Here is a 21389-nt window from a genome sequence, read left to right as displayed (position 1 = left end):
TAGGGTTTATTACCTGAAGATGAAGAATGTCAGAGTGGTCGGAGGAAAAAGCTGTTGGTGTTTGCAGTGAGAACTTGCTCATGTCAGTGGGAAAAGCGCAGCTAACCGTATCATCCTCTGACTGTGTTTATACTGGCTTGCATCATAAACAAGCCCGTCTCCCCTCATAGCCTGTTCATGCATACTTAAATCACCTTGCCCATTAAAAATGTCTCTCTTGACAATTATTCTATCATTTTCAGTTGTCATCAGGCAATTACTGTAGCCCTAGGATGGGCCCAATAGGATCCCGGTCTCTGAGACGCTTTTTTTAAAGCAGACAGAATGAAAAGTGCAGAAATGGTAATTTACAGCGCAGGCAAACCACCTCTCTAACTGACACGAGTATTAAACTATAGCACCTATTTGAAGAAATTTAACGCAGGCTCTAAAAAATTACCGTTCATTTCACAAATGTGGACCGCTGGAAATTACACAAGAATATCTATTTACATATGTGTGTATGTGTATGGACCTACATATATGTAAAGAGGTTTGAAAAAGACCTTCAAACCAAATTTTTACGAGATCATGAACATGCATATAACACTACAAAGATCATCTGAGCCCTGACTCCTTTCATGTTTGGACAAGCTTAGCAGAAAGAGTTTCCCCTTTAGCACAAAATAAACATCTGCTCTACACAGCACGGCACAGAGAGGCACCCGAACGCGTGGTCTAACTCCCTTTTCAAGAACTTGCGCCCTGACACATACTGGGGCATTTACTAAAAGCAAGATGACATGGTTATTATCAAACCATGAAAGCAGGAACCCTGTCTTTATTCTTCTCAAGATCTTGCAGATTTTTTTTAATACAAAAGAGGCCTTCTTTATTTGCTGTCGTTACTACTGATAGCTTAAATCTACATCACGCTACTGACAGATCAAAAACAGTTCCTGTGTCAGGTCTCCCGCTCTTTCCTCGCAAACACATACAATGCTCTAGTACATTTCAATGAGCCACACTCTCAGAAAAGAAGGGGGAAAAAGCAGTCGCCAAACACCCCAGTAAAGCCATCAGAAAAGCCCACCCCCTCTCTCAACTCTTACAGATATTCTCTTAGCAAAAAAAAAGTAACGTACCTTCTCTGGAAATGCTAGAGCAAACTTCCCGGTTTCAACTTCATAGGAGTTTGTTAAAGGGATGAAAAATTAGGAAGATTCAAAAGCCAGTGTGGAGAGGAAAAAAAAAAAAAAAAAAAAAAAAACAAAAACAAAACAGTGTAAAAAGAAGGGAAAACTCAGAAGCTAGCTCACTGTCAAAGCCAGCATCAGGCAACTATTTACAGCAGTATTTACTCTACTGCGAGGACACCTCTGCCCGACCACGTCCCAGACTGATGGCATTTTGTGCTGGTAATTAAAACAAATCAGGCAGCTCTGTGATTGTTTTGGCGTCCGTGGACACTCGTACACAAAATCAGCATTTAATCACCAGGGTATGTCTTTGGTGTTCAACTGAGGGGTGACAAAGGTTCAAGACTGAGCCAGCATGCTTACCATAATCTTTCTAAAGTAAGTGCTTCATTTTTTTTTGTGTGTGTGTGTATGTGTGTGTGAGAGAGAAAGAGAGAGAAAGAGACAAGACAGAGAATGAGAGAGAGAGAGAGAGAACAAGAACCAGTTTGAGTCTCTCAAGTCCTCGGCTAGCTTTCATGTCTGTGATAAATACACTTCTTGCTTCCCTTATTAGGAGAAGCTTACCATTATACACTGCACTTTTGGTAAAGCTCCAGTGCTCTGCAATTTACAGCCAAAGGAAGTAGTTTACAAAAATAAGCAAACCCAAGACAAGCATTTCACAGCCACAACATCAGATAAGCCAGAAAGAAATAATCTTCAGTGCACATCAAAAACCACTTCACAATGACAATTTGTCCAAGCAGATGTTAATCAAGCTTCAGCCTTTGAACGCTAGATAGCATCAATTACTAACCTTAATTGAAATCACAGTTCTCCAGCCTCTCTGCCAGCATATTCAGAGGATGATGTATTAAGATATTTACAGTAAAGTAAACAATGCATAGTTGCAATGAAATGGAAAATTTTCAGCTAATGGTGTTTGTCAATCCTTTGTCAATTTTTCTGCCTGCCACAGATGTTTTCTTAGCTGCTTCACAAAAACAGGAATCAACTAGCAGAGAAGAAAGACTTTCTCTCCCCCAGGAAAAGAGTACAAAGCCAAATCTGTACACAGCAGATGCAAAAGAAAGTCCATCTGCCACCAGCTCACAACACCACATGGAGTTTTAAGATTTTATACTGTAGGTAGCCTGGCAGGGTTTGTGAGAACCCCGTCAGAATGAAAGGAGGGGAAATGCTAACCTCAAAGTGTTAGGGTAAAAACTACAGCGACACGGATGGAATGAACAACTTCCTCAAACTGGCAAATCAAAGGTTTATTTCCAATGATTTCCATCACGTTGCAAGAACTGGCTAGCTTTCTAAGGAGTTACACCCAGGATAGGCACGACACTGCCTTAGTTTTATGGACTTTTACTGGGGGCAAAAACGACCTGAACTCACAGGTCTGGGCTGAGTGGCGGCAGGAGTGGACAAGCTTTAGCGGCGGCGGCGGCACCCTACCTACAACTTGCTGGAGACAAAACAGCAGTCACTGAACAATGCTGTTGCAGAGAGCTGAAGCCACAGCTCCTGCCGCTGGCGTCTCTCGTTTTAGTTCCTTCAGAGCAGTAACATCTGCCTCTACTTTTGTTGCACATTTAAATACTAAACAGAAGAGGGGACGATGTATAAAGAAGTACTTAAAATAACTGCTTCTAATAGCCTTTAATACAGACATTTTGGGTAAGTAATTACAGCAAATTTCACATTTCACCTTCAACCCCTGAGGCTACACAAGCCCTCCACCTTCCCAGAAAGCAACTATAGGCACTTATTCCTCAGCACTGAGACAGACAACAGTTTTAATATTCTGTTAGCATTCTTTTTCATTCTGCAGTTAAATAATTCACTCATTAAAAGAATGTTTATTCTAGTTATTTTTCAAAGCAAAATTTAAATACAGGAAGCGCTCATGAAATAGGGACACACTTAGAGACTCATTTTAAACATTCTTTTATCAGACTATGAACAAAGCAAATGAAATTCTTGTATGAGCAGGAGTAACCCCCATGTAAAGGGAATTAAAAGACTACAGATATTCAAGCACAACCTGTTTAGGAATATGTTTTTAAGCCTGCTTTGGTCATTTTTAAACATTTCCCCCTAACTCTTCACAGTTTTAAAAGTAATCCTACATGTCTCCGAGATTGGGTATTATATACAGTGATACAAATGCCTTTATGTACTCCAGAGGAAATAAAAGATAGTTACCTTTATCATAGCAGTCAAATAACATTTTCACACAAATATGTTTACATTCACTAAAATGATAACATAATGTCCTCAGCAATAGAGCCTTATCAGCCTATAAAGCAGTGTAGAAATAATTAACATAAAATTTAAAAGCTTATATTCATTTTTACCAACAAAAGTTTAAAAAAAACTTGATATCTCTGACATTCAAAAATAATGTTATAAATATGTAAATTCATTTTTTTAAGTAAAATATTTGCATCTCCTTTCCTCCTCCAGGCTTTTGAACTTCTGAGGTCAACAAGGACAAACAATACCAGTAGTGTCTCTTTGCAAAAAGCTGGGTTTGCTGTCTGCAAGCAATGGTATCATTTCCATAGCAACCCCCTAACTATTAATTTTCAATTAAAGCAGACACAAAGCGGACAGCCTCAGGCTGGCAGACAGTGTCAAGAGCCCATCTCTGTAGGCAACAGTTTCACACAGCTCTCCAGCCATAGGTGCCTCCCGCACAAAGCTGCATCAGGGTGCATCAAGTTTGGCTGGTTACAATGACATTAACCTTCAGTGCGGGCCTAAATAATTTATAGCAGGCTTCACTAAGCACACATAAAGGTGACAACAACTAGAAAAAGAAATAATTAACTAATGCAAATACTTCTCAGTGTACACAAACAATCGTGGAGAGATGTGTTAGGAGAGAGTGTGCGTGCTTTTTGTCAGGTCATTTGTTCCTGGGGAGTCCCACACCCTTTGCCATCAGCGGTTCTCGAAGGGCACCTGGGAATAACCCCAGGTTATCAAAGAAAACGTTACCTCCTGCATCTTAGTTTTCACAATCAAACCGTACCCAACATAAAAGTCTGTAACAACATTACGTTACATAATAAAGCCCCTCTCTTTTTTACAACCCCGTGGCAAGGTATGTGGTCAGGGGATGCTACCATCCAGTGGAAAAACCTTAAGGTAGGTCCTCCAAAAGAGCAGTGATGGTTTTAGAAACAAGTGGCTAACCAGAATATGAGGTGTTTTTTTTTTTTTTTTTTTTTTTTTTTTTCTGTGTCTTATTATAACCTCTTCTTTCTAATAGCAAAGCCTTAGACATCTTTGGATTTCTTGACGATGAGCTAGCCTATTAGCTCGCTCCTTCCACGACACTGATGATGGTCTCCGGCGACACGGATGTTACTCTGAACAGGGACAGCTCAAGGTAAAACGTCGCAAAGCCTCACTCTGCTTATTTTTTTTTTTTAAAGAATATATTGAGGACCTACTGTGTGCATGCTCAAGCCTCAGTCAAACCTCATTTGTTTCCCCAAGAACTAATTATGCAGAAAGGATTTAAGAAAGGTCACATTTCACCTAAATTGGGCATGAGGAGCTGAAAATCCCCTGAACGATTGTCAGTTTTGAGGAGACTTGGTTATTCTCTCTAGTGCGGAAGGATCTATGAGCAACACATACGGAATGAGCCAGGACACTGATTAAACACCATTTTTGAAAGCAGCAGCTCAAACTAAGAGGAGGACACAGCCTGTGCTATCAGAGCTGTAATACCGTAACAATAAAATCTAAACTAAATCAGTGGCATTTATTAAATTGCAGCCACCATTTCAAACAGTGAAAAGCTGAAGTACATATTCTCACAAAACAGAAGCATGAGGAAACTGCCTGCTTTGTTCCTCAGCAACACTGTGAAGTTCCTTTATTCAAAGATGGTGGTCTCTGTATTTTCAGTACAATGCTTATTTTTTTTTACTTAAACTCAAATAAAATTAATATAAACTATGGAAAGAGTTCTGTAGTTTTTCAAATGTGTGGCGCATTTGAGTTGCAGGTGTATTGTTTATGGTTGGAAATTGAGAGGGAAAAGTTTCACTTATTTGTATTTATTTTAATAAGTATTTTAATATATGTATAGGCTTGGTACTAACCTAGATTTCCTTCATAGTAATCCATCTCCACTCACACATCACTTGAGTAATTCAGACTGTAAAACTGGAGAGAGACTATGAGCCACCTGTCTACTGAGATGAGACAGTGGGCTACAGTGCTGACCGTGGCCACCAGTAACGTTTTGCTCTAGAGCTGTAGCAATCATAGCATGCAAGGAACATGTTATCTCCACATGCAAAACTCCAAGTTTACTGGGAGTGGAATCTTTAGGTTTAACATTGAATCTACTAACAGAATCTGCATATGTATGTAGTTAAAGCCTCCAGACACTGGCTGTCTAAATAACGGAACATTTTTATAATGCTGCTAGGTGGCAAATGCTGTGCCTTTGGGTAGAGCCACCTCATCTAATCTCTAACCCCTGCACTCTGGCACATTACTGTTGCAAGAGATTTCTGAGACAAAGTAGCTGACAAATGCAGATTAGAAGCTACCTGTCAATTTTCTAAATATAACCAAGACATCTTTTCAAAAGTCAGTGGTATTATTTTTCCTAACACAATAGATGCTCCATGTTATTTAGAAGGAAAGACTCCTAGCATGTCTTCAGTGGTCAGCCTCTTGTGCACTGCCATATTTTATATGCAGACAGTAGAAAAGTTTTACCACATGAAACAAGGGAAATGTTTATTGAACATTTACTACATCCAGATATAATATAAATGTTTGTCATGTAATGCTTTCATTCCTTGCAGTAACCTTGAAAAGAAGTTTATAAACTTAGTTACTTTTTAAATTCAAGTGTATTATTTTATCCAAATGCTCAGTTCTTTCTGATATAATGCATACGCTCTATGGATAGAGAACTATGTTTGCTGTTATAGGAAAGAATCCCTTACTAAAACACAATTGGAGATCAGCCTTAAAATGGCAAACTAAGACATACAGGTACGTATCTAAACACAGTCAGAATACAAGCAAGTTTGGTGATCCCGCTGAGCAGGAAAACCACCATGCAGTTCGCATTCTGGCCAGCAAAGATCACAGGCTGGAGGTCAGAGTCAACGTGGATAAAATCCCAGAATTAAAGCTGGCTTCCAAACCCTTTTACAAAAGGAGACACATTTGAGAATGCTACATAGAAATGCAGAGTTACAGACACAATAGTGCTTTTGAGACACTATTATGTCTCAAGACATATGTGAGTCCCCACGAGGCAAGCTTATGTTTGAGAGTGAGAGCAATGGCACTCAGTCAGTAGTGGAGCATAAAAGTTTAAGTTTAAGCTGAAGTTGAGATGTCAAAGAAGCATCCAAACTGCCTTCTACAGGCACTCATTATCACCCAGACTAAAGAATGATAAGTGGAGGAGTGTTTGGAGGAAGTTAATTTTACCAAATTTCATGAGGAAATTGCAAAGAGGTTGTGACTAGAGGGGAAAAATCAACTAGAAAACAATGCTAGTGATTTGAAAACATTTAGAGCACTAATTCTCACATTTTACAAAGGGAGAAACTGAGGCAGACAAAGATAAAATAGTTTTCTAGAGTGAAATGACTAGTTAATAACTATTTGAGAGATAATCAAGAGTTATAAGTCAAAATATTCACTGGAAGATATAAAGAAAAAGAATTAAATATCTAAACTCAATTAAGCTAACACATTACTAAAAATAACATTTTTTTTTTAAATTCTGTAAAGATGAGATGAAACTATGTTCATCTTTTGGAGAAGTCCAAGAAAACAAAACAAAACAAAAATGTGCGCCAGAGAATCGTGAGGCCCTGTAGCGACGCCCTTGAGCTCTTCCCATTGTGTACTTAGCCTTAGAGGAGTAGGGCACAGGAGATAGCAAGGACATCCGACTGTGACTGGGTAGAGAGGAGTCAACCAATTTGCCTTAAGGATCATTTCATAAGAAACAAGACACAATGGGTGCTTAATTAACATCTAAAGTTTATTAAACAAGTTTTAATCCCTTAATTGTTTCAATAACCATTTAAGGTGATCTAATTTGTGAGTTAAAAAACAAAACCCAACTGCTGATTTAAAATATAAATACATCTCCATGGCCAGAGAGTTTTTTTCAGGTAATAGACTAAACATGGTCTCAGACAGGTTGCCCTGTAGTCTAGATCTGGTCCAGCGTGATGATCCTGAGTTCCACAGTCAGCACTATCATTAAAGAAATAGCAGTTTGTGGCTGCTGATAGGCCATCCACACTGAAGTGGATGGTGACACAATCAGGAGTCTATGAATAGCACAAACTGGGCTAGATGAACTCTTAATTTAAAAAGCACATAGGAAGCCGGGCGTAGTGGCACACTGCTTTAATGCCAGCACTGGGGGAGGCAGAGGCAGGCGGATCTCTGTGAGTTTGAGGCCAGCCTGGTGTACAGAGTGAGTTCCAGGACATCGAGGGATACACAGAGAAACACTGTCTTTAAAAACAAAACAAACAAAAAACACATGGGAAATTGAAGGAGAGGATGGTGGGGGCAGATTTTGGGAGCGGTTACAGGGGTTAGAAAAGGGTGAATATAATCAAAATACATTGTTTGAAATTCTCAGAGTTGTTAAAAGTATTTTCAAGTTAATTAAATGGTAAACAAGAAAATAACAGATATTTTTTTTCTAATATAGATAAATAGCTCAACAACTAAATTCTATACACTGTTTAAATGACAAGAAAGGGCAGCACTCTAAAGGTCCAGAAAAGAAGAGTCTGGTGTCACCAACAGACAACGAAGAAGAACATAAATGAACAAGCGCTAAGTCAATTCCATTAAACATCAGCTTGCTTTCCCCTGCCGGTTTTAATCTTTATTCATAAGTAAGTTTCCTAAGAGATGATTTCACCAAGGATGCAATAAATAAGTGATAATGTCACTATATCATGATTTGTGGGCTCCAGGCATGACTACAGCTTGCTATTGAGTGCCAGATTCAAATCCCATTTATCCTCAAGGTTTTAAAAGTTATAGTAGTAAACTGTATCTTGGGTACATTTTCCACTTTCAAAAATCCAAAAGCCATTTTAAACTGTGCCATTCCTCTCTGTTAAGATCTTTTATATGTACTATGATGATGATGCTTCTCTCACGATAAAAATTAACAGAAACAAAAATGACAAATACTAGATATGAGTAGATGTTCATAATCATGTAACTAAGACATTTCAATACTTGTTATTGTTCATTTTATAAATGTAAAATTAACTCTATTCTTATAAAGAATGAAACAGTAAATAATATAATAAACGAGAGCTTAAATACTTTTGCATAAACTTATAGAAGGTTTTAAAAATGTATCAGAAGTTAAATGTCACATGAAAAAGCTGTGCATGTGATGGAATATTATTAAATTAGAAAAAGTCAAAAGCCCATTATTACTGAATGACCCTACAGTGCTGGCTCTTAGAACTTCTCCAGCTTCACCAGACACTAGCAAGCATATCTTAGACCAGTCATTAATTCCTAAACATCCACATATATCATCTTGTGACAGACCATACATACATATACAAGCCAAGTTAAAAAAAAAAGAATCAATTGTTTAAATATTTGCATAGACATAAATATGACAGAATGGATACATTAAAAAACGTTTGCCCATCAGTATAATATTTCTTGTACCCTGTGGAAGAAGGATGGATACATGCTTATTCATGTGTTAAAAAGGATTTAGTATTTGTCATCTAGCACATGTTACTATGTAAAGTCTTTTTCTTGTACCATTTCTGAAAACTATCTCCCAGTGTTTCAGGTACAGAACCTGAAGGAAGGAAGTGAAGATCACCACACAGGCATCTCTCAGCCCGGGTTTTGGCACAGCTGCTCTTTTGTAGGTAACAGAACATTAACAAATGTGCTACATTTCAATAAAGGAGACATACCGCCCCTGTCTATGATATTAAAAGGCTTTCATGATGTTCTGGTACTGGTTTTTATATTAGTAAAGCAAAATAAAATTTCAATTTAGTTATCTTCTAGATATCACTAAAGCTTCTAAGAATGTTTAATTTACTATTTAGTCACTAAAGTTTTTTGCATATTAAAATGGTTTCAGGAAAGCAAATAGCAGCTTCTTACACATTTAGTTTTCACAATTTGCCTATCTCTGATGCACAAAATTTACATATACTATACTGTACCTCTTTCTTTTCACCTGCTCTCAGCTATTCCTTTTTCTCCACTGGTCTCTCTTCCTTCAATTCCTTCCTGTCCTGCTTGCTTTTCGCCCTCTCCCTTTCTCTCTAAATCACTAATGTGGGGGTGAAGATTAAGGCTTCCAAACTGAATACCAATTTTACATTTTAACAGCATGTTCATTCAAACTAACACAGAAAAAAAGACATGGGAAAAAAAAAAGAAATAAAGCTTTACCATGAAGAGGGAAAAGGAGGAATAGAGCAGAAAGGAGAAATACTGCCCATGGAATTGATTGGCCCAGAGCAGATACAATGGTCAGTGCTGTTCTCCCCTCCGACCAGCCAGCATGAGAAGGGTAGACAGCATTTTCCTTTAACTTTTAAGTGTGAATTAGTACTTTCCAAACCTGTAAACTGTTCTGTGTAAGTGACAATGTTACAGGAGATTTCAAAGCAGTTTCTTCATCTCGAACAACTATCTGAAATACATAGTGTTTTAAATAGTCCAGTAGAGTGTATAGCAGGAGAAAAAGCTAGCTAAAATATGTACAAGCATTCAGATTAACAAAACAAACAAACAAATAAAACAAAACAAAAAATAATCCTTGCACCTAAGTAAATATATCATATTATACCTAAAGCAAATCCACTTAACAAATATTAAGCATAAAACTGGAATTTTTAATTTAATTAATTTTAAATGTAACTTATTAAAGACTATTACAAATTTGTTGTTCTGGAAAAGCAAGTGAAAAACAGGCCACTGTAATTTTAGTTTTATGTATTGTTTTTGGGTTTTGTTTTTGGTTTTGTAGGATAGAAAACCTAAACTTATTTTTAAAAAAGGAAACACAGAGAAGTAAATGCACACATTAACACACTTAATTTTAATCTTTTAACCTTTTAATCAACAGCTCTAAAAAAAATCCGATTTCTTTTTTTTTTTCTAATTAGATTAATGTTTATTGCTGCATACATTTCTGGTCTCAATGGACATCCTCCTGTCTGTTCCTAAAATAGCAGTTATTCCTCTCGGGAAAGATCTTATATTCAAATGAGCTTATCAATAAAATATCAACATAATCGCAGAAAGACAGATGGATGACAAACTTCCGGGCATCACTTGATTTACTGTTTTAAAAAAGTGCAAAAGAGTTCTGTGAAAGTTCAATAAAGACTCACATCAGAAGCGTTTTTCTCTTAAGATATTGACCTTTGACACGGTGTCATTTCTTTCGTAGAGAGTGTTTGGTGAGTAGTAAGTTTACAGCTAAGAGTAAGAGCAGCAACTTTGGTGGACTCCTATGCCTAACTTCACATAAACTTTGGACACTACTGCTTCTCACCAGTAGGCAGCACTCTTACATCTTTTACCTGTGAGGATGCCAGTGTCACACACCGCCATCTGCAACTTATTACACATTATCTGACCTTTGCTTGCATTCTAGCCTCATTATTTTGGCTCCATGCTATTTAGCTCAAAGATACCCCTTTCTTCCTAAAGCAAAATTAGAACTAATAAAATATTAGCTATGCCAAGTACAGTATGCACAAATATAAAACAAGATGTGTCTGAGGGTTAGTATGTCTATTCCTTTTACTCGCTATTAGTTTATTATGCACTGTAATTGAAAAGCTGCATTAAATGTAGTGTGTAATTATTTAATTAAATAAAGTTTCATTTCTGTTGCTTTTAAAATAGAGATTATATATATATATATGGATCTTGATTTTAAATTTTCTCATTATAAATATATGTGTGTATGTGTGTGTGTGCTTTTCAGACAATTAAATTATAGTAAATTATTTTAAAATCTTTGTATACGAGTTCATAATATAAAATACCATATGGAGACAACTTATAAACAATTTCAATTCTACAGTTCAATAGTGGAGCAATATTCAATTAATGCAATCCACCTCACTTTAACCAATACTATTCTCTACTTCATCAAAAGGCACTTAAATGTAAAATGGACAAAAATAAAAATATATTAAAAGAAATTCTTTGGTTCCTTCAATAACTAATCAGAAACACACAGAAAAGGACCTTTTAAGTTTAATGATACCTGCTCATTAAATGATGCTAAACATTAAAATAACACGAGCAGCAGGGAATTTCAGTTTACATTAGAGGAAAAAAAAATAAAAGGGTAAAAATGACTGAAGTTGGTCAGTTCAAGCTGATAGGGCACTTCAAATGAAAACCAGAGGAATAAAAGAGGCTCTCTGGGTTAAATTAGGTTCTCCTGTTCCCTTCCTTGAAAGTGCCTAACTTCACAAATTTTATTTGAATTAACTAAACTGCCAGAATCAAAGCAGATATAACGTTAAACAGGCAACCACTTCACAGTAGTTTACCTACTATACAACAGATGAAACCTTAATATTAAAATGATAATTTTAACTCTTGAATGTATGCTTTTCTTTCCCCGCCGAAGCAAGTAGAAGCTTTGTTTCTGAGAAAACAGTCTTCAACAGACAAAACACAGATGAAGCTTCAGGGAAGCAAGCTTGCATATATCCTCAGAATCCCAGATACAAATGAAACTGTTATTAAAATCCGGTATCGGATAAGACACAACGAAGTTTATGGACATGGGTGGAATCAATTATAAAATATTTTTCTCACCCAATTTTTAAAGTGAGATGTTTTTTTTTTTGTTTGTTTTTTAGTTTACAACTTTTGTCTTAGAATTCTTCTTCCCTTCGAGAAAATAAGCTCTCCTGCCTTGAATCATATTTCTGAACTTTGCTGCCTAAAAGTAGTATCCTCCAGGAAAAATAGATTGAATCCTCGCAAAATTGTCATCACTGATGTATTCCCACCATTTCCTTACCCGTGACTTCTTTACCTGATTCAGCCCAATTTCACCACTGTCTACGGAATTTAGTCTTTCTTACACAGCTGCTGTAATAGTTAATGACTTTACAGTGCTTTATCCAAATGACTGTCATTTTCAGAGGAAAGTAGAAAAATAGGTTGATCCTCTCTTTATTGAAGGCATATGCTATAGGCATGTGTCTGCACATGTGTGTAAGAGCATAAATATGTGTGCGTGCAGATGCACGTGTAGGTCAGTGTGAGTGCTCGTACACACGTGTGCACACGAATGTGTGGACCTGAGGATAACCGCACTTGCTGTTCCTCAGTAGTGCGTTTGAGATGACGCCTCCTTGTGGCATGGAGCCCACCAATTGCGATAGGCTGGCTAGCTACAGGGACCCAGGAATCCTCTTGTCTCTCCCTTCCCAGGGCTGAGATTAGAGGTAGCACACTGGTGCCTTGTGCCAAAAGATGAGAATGCTGTGAGCCAGTTCAGGTCCTCAGGCTTGCGAGGCCGGAATTTTGCAGACTGAGCTATCTCTCCAGTCCAGTGGTTTTTCTAAACCCTCCAAAAAACTAAGTTTCTGAATAATAATAGCAGTAGGCGGTAGTTTGGTCCCAGATGAATTATAAAAACTTCAAATTATACAATGTATGCTTTAAATAGCCAAGGAAGCAAACAAACCTTTTGTGTCTATTGCTTCCCCCATTAGAGTCTTTCCTAAATCCCCAGACCATTTTCTCATCACTTTGGAATATTTACCGGCACTCTCTATGAAGTTATACCCATTTTTTCTTTAGTTCACATGATCAATTATAAATTTTAAAATGCAAAGAGAATACCAAGCTAGAATAAAGGGAGGTTGCAGACTATCGTGACACTGATATACATTTCTTAAAGGTTCGTCATAGATGCAGGACACAAGAGAGTTCCAAGTAAAAATGATTGAGTCAGACATGATTGTTCCTGCCTGAGCCCAGAGGACATGTAAGACCAGGGCAAGAAGATCACTAATTTGCTGCCAGTTAGAGCTCCAAAAGGAGACCCTGCCTCTGAAAAACAGTCAAACACAGCAACAACAGCAAGTTGTTTTGTCTACAACAAAGTAGACAAGTATTTCACCCCATTAAAAACTACAAAAAAAAGATTTTCCATTTAAATAGATAACTATTAAATCCAATAGCAATGCATTTTATAAATCTGATTGGATTGCAATAATTGCCTCCAAATATACTAAACAATTTCATGCCAACACTTCTGCTCTAACTGAGAATCCATGTATTTTTGTAGGGTGCGTTTTAATACATTTTATTAACACAAAATTGCATCAGTTCCCCTGTCAATTTCCTCTTTCCAGTCCCTACCATGTCCTCCTCCTCTCAGTTTGATAACCTCTTTTTCTTTGATGATGATGATGATGATTATTAATTGTCATTGTTGTTGTTGAGATACAGTTTCTCCATACAGTTTTTGCTGGAACTCACTACATAGACCAGGCTGGCCTCAGTGTCCCAGAGATTTGCCTTCCTCTTCCGCCCAAGTGTTGTCATTAAAGGCAGAGGCTACCAACCAGGCTTTTGATTATTACTGTTAATTTTGTTTTGGGTATATAATTTTAGGCCTAACCACTTTGCACTGGACAACTAACAAGAGGACTCAGTCCTGGGGAGACTAATTCTCCTCCCAGTGGTCATTAGTTGCCTATAGTTTTTTCTGTCTAGTGATGGAACCCTGTAGATTTTGTTTGTTTGTTTGATTCATTTGTTTCTTTGAATGATTCTGTTGATGATAAAACTTAATGTAACTTGAACTCATTTTTCATTGAAACAACTACAACATCCTGAGGCTGCCACTATTTTATTCTCGTGGACTACTGATGGGTGTGTTACTTATTTGATCGTGTAACTGCATGACTCTTCAGGGGCTGTAATACAATATACAGAGATTGCATATATGTCCATACTTTTCAACAATTCAAAGAATTCTCAACTAGGAAGTGATTTTCCAAAAACATTGAAGAAGAAACTTTGAACCAATAGAAGCTAAGCAATGTCCACGTCGAGAGAAGTGAACAGAGGCAATAGAGGCAAGAGGCAACTGGGGAAAGCTGGAGCTAGGGGTTTTCATAGCATTACAGTGGAATGCCTCTTGAGGGGGGTATGGGCTTCCAGTCAGCTTATTCTCACCTGGACAAAGACAGCGCTGGCACACAGTATGTCCTATGCAAGTAATTATTCAGTGAACCGCTAAGTGAAGTCTATTGTTAACTTCAGCAGGTAATTACGTGAAGGAAGACAGGTGTTCAAAAGTTCTACATGCAAGTTCCCTGGGGTGGAGAATCTAGAGATGCGCCTGATGTTCAGCACCTCAGAGGCATTTAAAGTAGTTCATTATCACTGTGTGTGCGTGTGTGTGTGTGTGTGTGTGTGTGCGCGCGCGCACACACATGTACACATCCCAAGTTATAATTGTGGAGATCTGATGATAACTTTCTAGGAGTCTATTGTCCCCTTCCATGATGGTTTCATGGGTTGGAACTGGAGCCACCAGGTTTGTGAAGAAAGCACTTTTTAACTGCTGAGCTGGTTTGCAGACCCACACAGCAGCAGATGCCTTAATTTGAATTTGAATCTTTCTTTTAATTATGATACTTTCAATACATGTATTGATACCAAAGTCTTTAAAACCATTCAAGCGGTTATAGGCTTTACTTCAGAAAGAATGAGAAATGTCCCTAATTTCTGTTCACCTAAAGTTGTCTCTCTCTTTTCTCTATATTTCTTTTGCCTATCATTTTCCTGTAGGGTAGTATTCTAAATTGTGCATTCTAAATTGTACATGGTGTTCAAAAAAGTACATCATATTATATGTAAATCAATTCACTTTATTAAAGATGCTAGAGTAAAGTTTACAGTGCTGTTCTTTTAGCCACATGCAAGAGAGCAGCATGGCAAATGTGAAGGACAAAAGCTGAGGAGTCTCATGGATCTGGTTTGACTCTTAGCTCCAGTTCAACAATAAATCATTAACTGTGAGATGTTTATCTTTGGTTAATCATCTGTTTTTGCCTCTGTTCACATGAGAACGATGGTTCTGACCCAGTTGCATTGCTGTGGAGCTTAAGAAAGGCAGTAAATGAACAGTGCCCTGCAGAAAGCACTCTTTGTGGAGATCAGTGTGGAGGAGGATTGAAAAATCCATCGTTTTATGGCTCTAGCACTTCAACTAAACACAAAACCTGCCTGGGTCTCAATTTTATATTAAAGTTTTGTATACAGTAAAATATGATAAAAAATAAGCAAGAGTTTTGGTGCAAACTTAGTAAAAAGTTTTCAATGGGTATATTGAAATGTTAATGGATTTTTATCAAACAATAATATCCATAATTGTGTTTTTTCTTAACAGTTCTAGACATCTTTCAAATATGTGACAATTATTCTTCTTTTAATCAAACTTTAGTCAGGCTCTGAACCTTCTTGTTCTATTTGTACACTTATTCGTAAAACTTGCTTTCAACAGAAGAACCCTATAAAATCGTTTTAGTCAGAGCCACGCATCCTTCGCTGCTGGTTTATGAGCTGGATCCTCAGATTCCACTGCCTCTAAGAAGACATCGCCTACACCTAAAGAAGATAATCAAGAAAGCAGACACGGGGTAAGATGATCAATCCTCATTTAGAAAGACAAATGGGATATGCATTGAACATATGACAGGAGTCTACCGCAGAAGGCATCTGAAAGACTCTACCTAGCAGTGTTCCAAAGTAGATACTAAGACTCATAACCAAACCTTCGGCAGAGTGCAGGGAATCGTATGAAAGAAGGGGAGTTTGATGTGGAAAGGATAGGAGCTCCACAAGGACCAAACATATCTGGGCACAGGGTCTTTTCTGAGATGGACATTCAACCAAAGACCATGAGTGGATAAAACCTAGAACCTCTGCTCGGATGTGACCCGTGATAGCTCAGTAATCAATTGGTTTCCCAGAGTAAGGGCAACAAGGACTATTTCTATCAGGAACTCAATGACTGGCTCTTTGACCTCCCCACCCCACAAGGGAGGAGCAGTCCTGTTAGGCCACAAAGGAGGACTTTGCAGCCAGTCCTGAAAATACCTGACAAAAGGGAGTCATATGAAAGGGAAGGAGGTCCTCCCCTATCAGTGGACTTGGAAAGGGGCAGGGAGGAGATGAGGGAGGGAGGGTGGGACTGGGGAGGGAGTGAGGGAGCAGAATACAGCTGGGATACAGAATTAACAAAATGTAACTAATAAGAAAAATAAATTAAAAAAAAAAAAAAAAAGGAGACATCGCCTAGCCTTTACATGTTTGGGCAAGAATGATGTTTGGTCAAATAATTCCCAAGGTTTTCTCTTCATGATTTCGACCTGCTGAGCTGGAAACTACTCCTGTAGTCATAACTCTCCCTTTCCCATGCTGAGATTTACTGCATTGAGTCCTTAGGCCTCAAGGCCACTCACAAATTGCAGGGTCCTCCAAAACTGATGAAAGTAGTGGGGGATCCCATTCTCACCCTTCTTCGGCAAGTATCCTAAGTAGTATTTGTTCTAAGACGTATCAAGACAGCTGCATATTCTAGATTAGGAATCTTCCTTCCTTCCCTTCCCTCCCTCCTTCCTTCCTTCCTTTCTCTCTTTCTCTCTCTCTCTTTCTTTCTTTTAGGTGTGTTTGCATAAGAGAGCCAAAACATTAATTCTGGATAACTAATTTATGAGAAAATTCTCCATCCTCAAAATTATAACAGTGATTTTGATTTCTTCGAATTTAAAGATTTTGTGCCTTTATCCCCTCTTGTGTCCTGACCTCTACCCTGAATACTTACACACTTTAACACATGTTTTTTATCTATTTTTTTAAAAATGGCCCCCTTATCCAAAAACCTGCAGCTATTCCAACTAAAATATTTCAAGAAGTTTGTATTTTTTGTTCATAAACATATCCCAAGTTCTTTAAAAAGAAACAAACTTTGAATTGAATAATTACTTCACCTTCCCCTGAGGGGGAAGCAGCCTTACCAGGCCACAGAGGAAGACAATGCAGCCACTGCTAATGAGACTTAACAGACTAGGATCAGAAAAAAGAAAAAGAAACCCTCCCTACCAGTGGACTTGGGGAGGGGCATGAGTGGAGAAGAGAGAGGAAGGGAGGGTTGGGAGGGGAGGAGGGAAGGAATTAGAGGGGGAATACAAAGTAAATAAAGTGTAATTAAAAATAAAATAAAATTAAAATTAAAAAAATATCTATGGCAGGAAATCTAAGCAGTGGGTAAAAACCAGGAAAATATACTTGAAGAATATAAAACTTACTGAGATTTGCCACCTGTGCTAGGGAAGGATTCCTGATTGGCATTGCAAAGCTCTGGATTAGAACCTTACTATGCATATAAACACATACAGGCAGCTTTTGTTTTCTATTTGTAGTAGGAATTCTTGCATAGTTATTAGAAAATAATTTGAGTCTAAAAACTTGTAATATGATATAAATTTTCAGCTTATAAAGGAGAAAGTGATTGACCTTTCCTGATAATTAAGATCATGTTAACCTTTTATAATAACCATAGATAGATAGATGGATGGATAGATAGATAGATAGATAGATAGTTGTAGAACAACAATGAAAATACTTCATTTCAAGCTATTGGTTCAAGCTATTGGTCAAATACAACAACTCTATAAAGAAACTTATGTTGTGTTTACCTGCCATGCATTGTTCCCAGTCCCTCTGATGGCCAGGGCATTTGCCACTATTTTAACAGTTCAAAATGCAGAGAACACATGGTTATGATGTTGAAGCCTATTTACTACTGTAAAAGCTTCATAAAGCTTCATAAAAGCTTCCTCATTAACAGAATAACAGTGACCCTTTAGACACTATAGGCTAGCAAGTAAAAAGCACAGCGCTAGGAAGGGGTTACCTTTTTTTAGATAGCTAGCCAGTGAGATCCCACAGACTGCTAAGAATTACAAGCTACTGCTAATGTCATTGTTTACTCTCCAGAACTTTATAGTAAAACCCTATTCTGGAAGATAGCACGTCACTGAGTCACATAACTTGGATGTATTAAGCTGACAATACTGAGCAGAAAGCTTATTCTTTATTGAACAGTAATGTTCATAATGTTAGAAGCCTGTATAGACAAGCAGAGGAGAAAGATAGTCATCAGTCTTATCCAGCTGTAAACTCTAAACTTCATTAAAGATTGGCCTGGAAAAATACACCCATTCTTTGGAGAAATGGTAGATCCAACACGATGGGAGTGACTAACTACTTTCTGATTGGATTTAGGATTGGTCCACAAGATGCAACTCATATCTGGCATCTTTGTTAAGCAAAGAGCCTATAGCCAGACAGGTTATAAGCCTTGAGAAAGAACCTAATACTATTAGTCAGCTAAATAGACATAGTATTAAACTGACTCCTAATGACTTATCATTATACATATTTATTAATTTGTCTCTCAACCCTCATCAGAGAAGCTTCCAATTGCAACAGACAGTGTTTAACAAAGAGACTCACAAGCTAACCAACATGCAGAGAGTAAGAGACTGTGGGATGCTAATCTTAAATGAGATACTTATATGGTATCCCTTCCTCCCAATCCTCAGGAATAGCTAGGGAAGAGGACGTAAAAGGTGAAGAGGGGTTTGTAGATGACTTCAAGGAAACAGAATCTTTTGGACACAGCAGGACAGCCACACATATGAGCTATCAGTTGCTGCCGAGGATGCAAAGCCCCTTGTAAGCTCAAGCCAGGCAGTATTCCTCAAGAAAAGGAAAGATGGCACAAAGTGCCACCCAATCCAGGCTGGTGAAATAGAGGCAACTGATTTCTGCTGGGGTGGAGGGAAGAGAGAGAGAGACAGAGAGACAAAGACAGAGATAGACACACATAGAGATAAAGAGAGAGACAGATACAAAGAGACTGCTTTTTTTTAAAAGCATTGCCCTTGGGCAACTTGACTGCACTGTAGAGAAAGGCCACACACCCAAAAACATATGGGCAAAAAAATGTAATTGTAATTGAAGGGTAGGAAAGCAAATGAAGATACATGTCGGTTGAATAGGAAACGTGGGTGAATCTAGGAAGAGTGTAGGGAAGTAAAAACGGTCCAAGCATCAACTTTCACTTTTTGAATTTTATTATAGTTTGTGAATGAGTGTGTGTGTGTGGTATGGATGAAGTAGCCAAGGCGGTCACTCCACTTTTAATTAATTTTACTTTTATTTCATTACTTAATGCCTCCATCTGCCTCTATGTGTGTGTGTGCATGTGGTGAGGTTTGTCTATGGGAGTATGCCTGTGTGTACGCATGTGTTCATGCATACAGATGTCCGGCATCTCCCTGTGATGGTCACTGCCTTATTCTCTTGAGGCAGGGTCTCAGCTGAACCTGACGCTCTTTTTTTCTGTAGACCAGCTAGCCAGCCAACTCCTAGGATCTACTTATTCCGCATCCAGTGTTCAATTACCTGAAAGTACAGTTAATCTTGGCTTTTCTGTGTGTTCTAGGGATTCAGACTCTGGGCTTACAACTGTATAGCAAGTGTATTCTAACTCAGCAAACCATCTCCCCTGTCCTCCTCTCCATTTTAAGGTGTACCTGAGTCCGTCATTAAGAGCTTTGCAAATGAGAGCTGGACTAAACTAGACCCACACCTAAACTGTAGCCTCCTGACATAAAACTATGAAAAAACAGAAATACAAAATTTTCTATGTAGGATTATCTCAGCTGAAAAATCACAGTACTTTCCAATATGCAAAAAGTGCCTATCCTACTGTGCCTATGTACACATAAAATTTGGCAATAAAATAATTGTATGCTACTACTATGTGTAAATTAGTATAAAATGCTAATAATATTAAATTTCTTTATTTTTTATTGAACATTTTGATTTTTCAAATGGATTATTCATGTTTTATTTTCCTTCTTTTGCTCAATATTTGCTTCATTGAATATTGAGTATATAATTGTGTTGGTTCTTTCCATGATTATCTTTCTAAATTATTTCATTTTTACATAATCTAACCATCTTTAATTTTGTTATTCCTTTCATTCATTGTGTTCTTAAAAACCATGTCCCTACCAGATTATAGGTGGCACACACTTGTACTAAAGCTCTCAGAAAGAGGTTGAGACAGGAGGACCAAGGGTTTAGGGCGAGCCTAGACTACAAATTGAGTCTCTGTCTTGAAAGAAAAGAGGTAAGGAGAGAATAAGAGGAGAAGGAGAGAGAAATTCTTATCAGAGTTTAAAATACCATTTGCATTTTAATTTGAGGTTATATTTGCCTAGAGTGTTTGCTTCTTCTTCTTCTTTTTTTTTTTTTTTTAAAAAAACTTGGTTCTAGAACCTGTACATGTTAATAAAATGATCTATCCCTGAATAATGTCTCCACGTTTTATTTTGGGAGGCAATACTTTTACATTTAACTAAGCATATGCCCATTCTGTATCTGGAGGCCATACAGGTGCCCATGGTTTATGCTTCCCCTACAGGTCATGGTGAGGTCTATGGTCAGTGTTGCCACAGAAGGCCACATGCATGTCCATGGTCCTGAAGTCATGTTGATGCCCATGGATCAGGCTGCCACTGAGGACCTTATTAGTCCCCATGACTCATGCTGCCACTGGGGGGCCATTTTGGTGTCCTTACCCTGTCCTGCCTTGGAGAGACATGAGATATCTTTATTCCGTGCTATGGGCAAGGGTCATAAAGATGTCTTTGGTCTGTGCTGCTGCCAGAGACTGTGTTGAGGTCTGAGGTCCATGTTGCTGGAGGAAGCCATGTTGATGTCTTGTTTCACATGACCACAAAAGGCTATGTGGATGTCCATGGCCTGTGCTGCCTCATTGGGCTATGATGGTGTCTGTGGTCCATGCTGTGGTAGAGGGACATGTTAATGACTGTGGTCTGTACCGCCACAGGAGACTACGCTGAGCTCTGTGGAACGTGCTGATGCCAGAAAACATATCGAAGACCATGATCCTATCTATGCTTCTTCTCACTACAAAGGGCAAGAAAATTTCTTCTGCAGTGGGATCAATGATTGAGAATCATAGTTGAGAAAGACAGACATAGAAGGCTTCTGTGACAACTCCTAGCCATGACTCACCCTCACAAATTTAACAGCCTA

The 21389-nt window shown here is 38.0% G+C and overlaps 1 protein-coding gene across 12 annotated transcripts in view; it reads right to left on the bottom strand.

Annotated features, from left to right (window-relative positions):
- The window catches only part of Foxp2 (forkhead box P2), a 558155-nt gene that overhangs the window by 261737 nt on the left and 275029 nt on the right, over positions 1-21389 (bottom strand). The window contains exon 1 of one of the 12 annotated variants that reach the window (XM_060374221.1): positions 1125-1640. The exons of 10 other annotated variants lie outside the window; for them this stretch is intronic. The gene's annotated coding sequence lies outside the window, so the exon portion shown is untranslated. Of the gene's footprint in view, positions 1-13; positions 370-1124; positions 1641-21389 lie in introns of those variants that run through there. One more of the 12 variants, XM_060374223.1, reaches the window with a different exon arrangement.

The sequence above is a fragment of the Meriones unguiculatus genome, chromosome 21 (genome assembly GCF_030254825.1).
Source record: "Meriones unguiculatus strain TT.TT164.6M chromosome 21, Bangor_MerUng_6.1, whole genome shotgun sequence".
NCBI lineage: Eukaryota > Metazoa > Chordata > Mammalia > Rodentia > Muridae > Meriones > Meriones unguiculatus.
Note: the sequence above shows the minus strand (reverse complement) of the source record. Positions and strands in the feature narration are given on the sequence as shown.